This window comes from Lygodium microphyllum, chromosome 4 (genome assembly GCF_053477565.2).
Source record: "Lygodium microphyllum isolate KBCC chromosome 4, Lygodium_microphyllum_v1.1.10, whole genome shotgun sequence".
Taxonomy (NCBI): domain Eukaryota; kingdom Viridiplantae; phylum Streptophyta; class Polypodiopsida; order Schizaeales; family Lygodiaceae; genus Lygodium; species Lygodium microphyllum.
Window position 1 is genome coordinate 132,488,815 of NC_141138.1, and position 6,940 is coordinate 132,495,754.

The following is a 6,940-nucleotide window of genomic DNA, read 5'->3' on the forward strand; positions in this document are numbered from 1 at the left end:
GTGCACTACGCCTATATGCATTGTGCATCACTTATCTAGTGCACTAGTGTACCTTATGCACACCACCATGCATTGGCCCCATGTTAGTGCACTAGATCCTTGCACTGTTGTAGCCTTCATCATATAATAGATAGAAATTGAAAAAACATAGAATTTGAACAAATTGTAAGGAAGAGGAAAAATCTACAAAGTTTGCACAACAAAATATTGGATACAATCTCCCCCCATGGATGAAAACCTCCCCCATGCATGTATTTATAAAATTGAATTAAGCTTTTGTGCTCAAAATACATTGATTGCATCTTTTTGTGGTCTTGCTCTTTCTTTTCTTGCACAACTTGCTTTTATGCAAATAGATAGATCTAACACATCCTATTCTAAATAGCTTAACATATAAAAATAATATTTTAACCCTTCTAATAAATACATCCAAGATAAGTCAATTACACATGTGAGTATGCAAAGTCCTTCACTATGAGGATATAGGGAAATAGCGACGGCCATTTTTGATGCAAAATAGCGGTATCGCTACGCAAATACCAACGGTACTCAGACGAAAAAAGCAGGCCAAAACTCAAGCGCGGCATTTTGCGCAAAAGACCGAAAGGGGGAGCGAAATAGAGAGTAGGGAGAGGGAGAGAAAGAGAGGAAGAGGGAGAAGGAGAGCTTCTCGCTGCCGTCGCCGCTGTTCGCAAAGAAGAGGAGGAAGTACATGAAGGGTGAAGAGGAGCCGCCAAATCCGTCCTCGGGTCTTTGCGGTGAGTGCATTGCTCCCTCTTGGTTTGTTTTTGTTTTTTCTTTTCTTTTGTTTGTTTTTGTTAAAAATGATGTGTACTGAGGGAGAAAGAGAGGAAATGAGAGAGGGAGAGGAAGAGAGAAAAAGAAAGAAAGAACGAGAGAGAGAGGGAATAAACATGAAACATAATAAAGAAAGAGAGAAAGAGAGAGAGAGGGAGGGAGAGAGGAGAAGGAATGGATAAAAAACAAAGAGAGGGTAAGATCTTATTCTTTAATCTCTTCATTTCTTGTTTGTAGCAGTAGCAGTAGCAGTAGCAGTAGCAGTAGCAGTAGCAGTAGCAGTAGTAGTAGCAGTAGTAGTAGCAGTAGCAGCAGCAGCAGCAGCAGCAGCAGCAGCAGCAGTAGCAGTAGCAGGTGCACCTTGGGTGTGTTCGACGCTTCGGGAAGGTGAGTACTAGTAGTAGTAGTATGTGTTCGATGCTTCGAGAAGGCGAGTACTAGTAGTAGAGGTAATAGTGGAGATACATACATACATACATACATACATACATACATACATATTGTTATGGGTGTACCTTAGGCATGTTTGACACTTCGAAAAGGCATGGAAGGCCTATGTACCCAGGCTTGGTAAAGCAAAAGAGAGATTGGACTTGGAGGTGAACATATGGATTTATTGACACCTTTGCGCTACCTCCTCCTATGCTCTGCATATCGAGTCATACCCAAAGGAAAAAAGGTGGCGAGGTCCAGTGCAATACCACGGGATAGGGAACACTCCAACATAGGGTAGCTAGTTCCTCGCCCCCATGCATAGCATATTAGACTTTATATATTGCAGGCCCGCTGTCCCATAGGTGGGTGGAGACTTTACATACGTTAATTTTGTTGAGTTACAAGAGAAGAAATCCCTTCTCAAATAATTTATGAAAGAAAAAAAGAATGGTAATAATTTTTTTGTTTGTTGTAACATAGACCAAATGGAAAATGATGAAGGCTACGATGTTCAAGATCGTGAGGCATATCTTAATCAACGTGTTCCATGTCTTTACTCTCAATGTAAGCAAGCAATTAGACGAAATTGTTGATTGTCTATAGAACACCTACAACACTTTGGTGAGTTTCAATCAGAGATCATTGATCAGACGATCTCATATTTTGAGCAAACGGTAAGAAAAGTGTATATCAATCATGCATTGTATTTGCAGACTAGTTGAACATCATATACAAAAACATTGGATGTGGCCATAAAACTTATTACAAGGAGGTGACATCTCATCCCAAGGAGGAGTGCACCCTTTGCAGCTAGTTAGAAGAGTTCGTGGGCATGCAATGGATGGAGTGCCTGAGCTAATCCACCACTTGGAAGACACTATCCAATCTATACCATCAATACCAGAGGAGATAGGCATCCTTTCAGACTTTCCTACAATCTTGGAGCATGAGATGGAGGCAATGATCGATGCATTGATGCCCATGGATGTCGAGACATCTGATCCACTTAGAGAGGAAGCATCCATACCATTATATGATGGGTGTCGAGTATCTCACATGAAGACACTGCTTGCACTCCTAAGTGTGCAAGAAAAATACAGGTGGAGCGATGGAGTGTGACTGAGTTGTTCAGGTATCTTCTATTTATGCTTCGTTGATTTCTTTTCGGCACCATCATAAAAAACAATTGCTTTTTTTCAATGTGTTTTATGATTTCTTTTCAAGTTGCTAAAGTATTCTATATTACCACTTGCAAATACCATACCTGAGCCTTGTGATGATGCATGACATGTTTTACAAAAGCTTGGCATGGACTACAACATCATCCATGCATGTATCAATGATTGCGTACTATTTCAAGAAGAATATGAGACTATGGAGACATGTCCAAAGTGCGGTGCTCACAAGTATCAACAGGACTTGTAAGGGCAAACCATCCCTCAAAAAGTTGCTAGACACTTTCCACTTATCCCCTGTATACATCACATGTTTTGTAAATCCGACATGGGGAGTTTGACAACGTGGCATACGCAAAATAGATCCACAGATGAAGTCCAACGAATATCAGTGGATTCATGCACATGGAGCCACATTGACTCTACCTTTTCAAGCTTTGCTCAAGAGCCAAGGAATCTTTGGCTCAGTCTTGCTACGGATGGCGTGAACCCATTTGGTTTGTGCTTAATTTCTTACAGTGTGTGGCATGTAGCCCTTGTTAACTACAACATCCCTCCATGGCTTTCTACGAAGAAAGGACACCTCATCCTTAGCTAGCTCATTCTTGGCTATTACAAAGTCAAGAATATGGACATGTATCTTCATCCATTAGTCGATGGGCTTATGATTTTGTGGGAGGAGGCGATTTCCGTGGAAGATATGAGCAAGCGCGATGGTCGATAGTCCGCCAATATACGAGCCATTCTCATGTGGACTATGCATGACTTTTCGAGATTCGAGGAGTACTCAGATAAGTAGGCTTCCATTCTCATTGGTAATATATATCATAGCTTGTTCAAGTTTGTATTCATTGGATAGAGGTGCTTAGACAGATCTGGTTATCTCAGGTTATCATGCATGTCCATTGTGTGGGCCACAATTAGACTCCCAAAGGTTACAAACCATGAAGAAGATGGTATCCCAAGGACATGCCGCTTTCTTGTCAGAGGGTCATGAACTGAGGGAAGGTTTTCTTGGATGACCTCCAACACGAATGAATGCACAAAGCTAGTACGAGCTGAAAATGGTCTACACGGAGTCACATCCAAATAAAATGCGATGGTTCTCGGTTTTCTACAAGTTACCATATTGGACCCACTTACAAATCAACCACTTCTTGGATCCTATGCATATTTTCAAGAATGTGGGTAGCTTACTATGGGACTATATCACAAAAAAGAGAGACACCATAGGGGTATGAATGGATTTGAAGGAGGTAGGCAAGATGGAGGCACTTTAGCCATAGTCGAGTGTGCTGATGGTCGCTTGCAGCTACCTCGTACTCCTTGGGTTTTTTCCACTAAAGAAGAGTGCATTCTGAAGCCAATTGTAAAGTCTATCCACACTCCGATGGGTATGATGTGTTCTCTCAAGTCCACGCTTTCTAAAGATGACCAATTATCAGGGCTAAAATCCCATGATTGGCATAAGATATGTCAAGTTTGTTCTACGAATGGATTGTAAGTGAGATGCATATTTTTCTTTTTATAGTCTAGTCATTGTTCGTAATGCTTCTTCATTTGTGGCAGTTTGTACTACTGATCCTGATCACAGGATGACTTACTTCAAAAATACGCCTTCAAAAATATGCAGGGCAATTTACAGGTTGTCAAATTTAGTGCAATGGATCTCACAGAAGGAGATAAATATGTCCTCTATTGAATCCGCAAGGCGGGGAGTAGTGGAGACTATCTGTCTCTTTAAAATATACTTGCCCACTAGCATGCTCACGATACAAACCCACGTCCTTGTGCATCTTGTAGATGAAGTGGAGATTGTGAAACCTGTCCACATGTGATGTATGTTCTTCTTGGAATGCTTCATGAAAACCCTAAAAGGCTTTGTGCGACAATGAGCTCAGCTAGAAGGTAGCATGGCTGAAGGTTGGTTGGTGTCTGAGGCGTTAGTGCATATTTCACAATGGCTACTAACAGTGGATTCATACAATAGTATGCTATGATCCCTGAAGGATGATGATAGATTGACTAGAGATGTGAGGGTTGGAAATGGGGTAGAAAAAAGGATGGATGCTACAATGGAGGAGAAAGTGAATCGTTATTGTATGTTGCACCATTCCTCCATGGAGACGTGGATCGCTAGGTACAAGCAAGCCAAGAAAGATCGAGAAGAAGCGCGATCGAAATTTTGACGTAGTACCATTGACCGATTCGATATCCCGAGGGCATGGAGGAGATGCCACGGTTTATATCAACATGATGATTGCATGAAGCTTGAACCGCAGTGTCTTCTGAAGGGGCGGAGGTCTCAACTGAGGAGTGGGAATTCTCGAGGGGATGTCATCCAAAGGTGACGATATGTTTAGGGTTTTTCATATCTAGATTTTATATGTGACAACTAATTAACTGTTTCAATGTATAGTACAAAATATACAGTGCAACGTGGTCGTGTAGATGGCATTTTTGCATGGAGCATATCGACAAAATGTGCTCCACAACATATTATGGTATCATGGCAAAGTTTGAGAAAGAGAGCCGACTACGAGCAACGGATCCAAACACTATTATAGATGAGATGGAGTATTTTGGGAACTTGCAAAGTATTATCACTGTGGATTATTGTAGCTTCTCCATGATCCTATTTGATGTGCAGTGGTTCAAAGTAGTACTTGAAGGAGCTAGGGCAACAGTTTGAGAAGGTCCATCTGGATTTCTTAAAATAGATTCCGAAAAAAGATGGATGGATTTGCATGACACGTTTGTATTTCCGGCCCATTGTGAACATATGCATGAACTTATGTTTTTTAAAATTTTATTATGACATGGTACGTGTCACAAAAGTTAAATCTCTCTTATACATGATTTTGAACATGTAATTTTCTATCCAAATCCCGACAACCTAGATGGTGCTATGTTGTACCTTTAGCTCCCTGAAGTATGAGAGTATATGATAAAAGCAATGTTCTCAGTGTAGATGAGGACAATATGCAAATAGAGGGATCAATATTGCAAGGGGTGGAGGCCATCAAAAGCTTGAAGCATGTAGAGGAGCCAGAATCGGGTAACAATGATGGAAATATAGGAGTCCAAGAATTCTTTGAGAACAAGGTGGACTCATCCTTTTGTGATGATCTATCTATCAACCTTCCAGTGTATGCAGAGTTGTATTAGGAGATTGACATAGGACCATAGGGTAATTCATACTTGGAGCATCCACCTACTCAATTCGTTGATGAATCACTTATAAGGGTACATAAGATATGCATTTTAAGTAAGAGCATTTTTAAAAGATTTATATTACCATACTTTTCTTGATTTATATTGATTATGCTAACATCAATTTTTGTCTGTGCAGGTGACATTTGTGGATATTTGGATTCACACGATGAGTCGAGGGATGAGCAACGAGGAGCTACAAGAGATCTTCATATGTATGTCTCCAGATCAAATGGTTCAATTCAAAGATATGGCAGACCAGGCGCTATCTTGGACACCATCAGGTCATTCTGTTAGATCTACTTTGGTGCACTCTGATGCTTTGGTTTCTAGTAGATGAGATCGATGCTCTAGTCTTGGGCTAGATGGAGAGAGTGGTTCTAGAGGATGCTACGGAGACATGGATGTAAAGAGCTCATGGTCGGCTTGGGATACATGTGCTACTCCTCACTCTCATACAAGTTCAAGAGAGATTGGCTGAGGTGGTTGTTGTGGAGGTACGGACGCAATGTGTCCGTTTTGTTGTTCTGTTGGAGTTGCATCACCTATGGGATTTGTCACACATGTGGGGACATCTACTCCAGTCACTCCAGCTATTGCTCAGCCATTCGCAAGTGGCACCCTTAAGTATGGGTGCTACTTCAAGAGATACTACCCCCGTAGATACACTAGATGTACATGGGTCTCCTGGATATGCCCAAGAGCGTAGTCACAGGTGGGAGAGGACATATCTTAGGCATACCCAAGAGGGGTATGGAACCTTGTAGATGATAGGACAGGAGTCATCGTCATGAATGATGAGGGGAGGAGGATGATGGCTCGTATGAGAGAGTTGTGCCAACAAGTTTTTCAGCATGTCTTGGATCATTGAAAGAACATACCGGAGGGGAGTAAGGACTACATAGTAGCATCCTTGCATGAGGAGTTTTCGGTACCCATTGCAGCAGATAGGTTTTCCACAAGTTGGATGATGGAGTACATGCGTGCATATATGTCACACGATCGGACGCATGCAAGGCACTTGAGAGTGGGGTCTCAAAGCCCGAGTGGCTAGACACATATGATTGGCGCCGACTTAGGGAGGAGGCTACAGATTCTCCAGGACATTGGAGAGAGCAACGTGAGGCGGCGAGGGTACGATTGGAGGCAAGAAGTGGTCCATCATCTTGGGAGTGGTAGCCATAGGACTTATTTGGAGGACTTTGTAAGTTTTTATTTTGTTCAATTGCTTATGTTTTTGCAATATTACTTATACTGACAATCGTGTTTCTAACAATCATATTTTGTTTTCTTTGCAGCACTCCATTACAAATCACGAT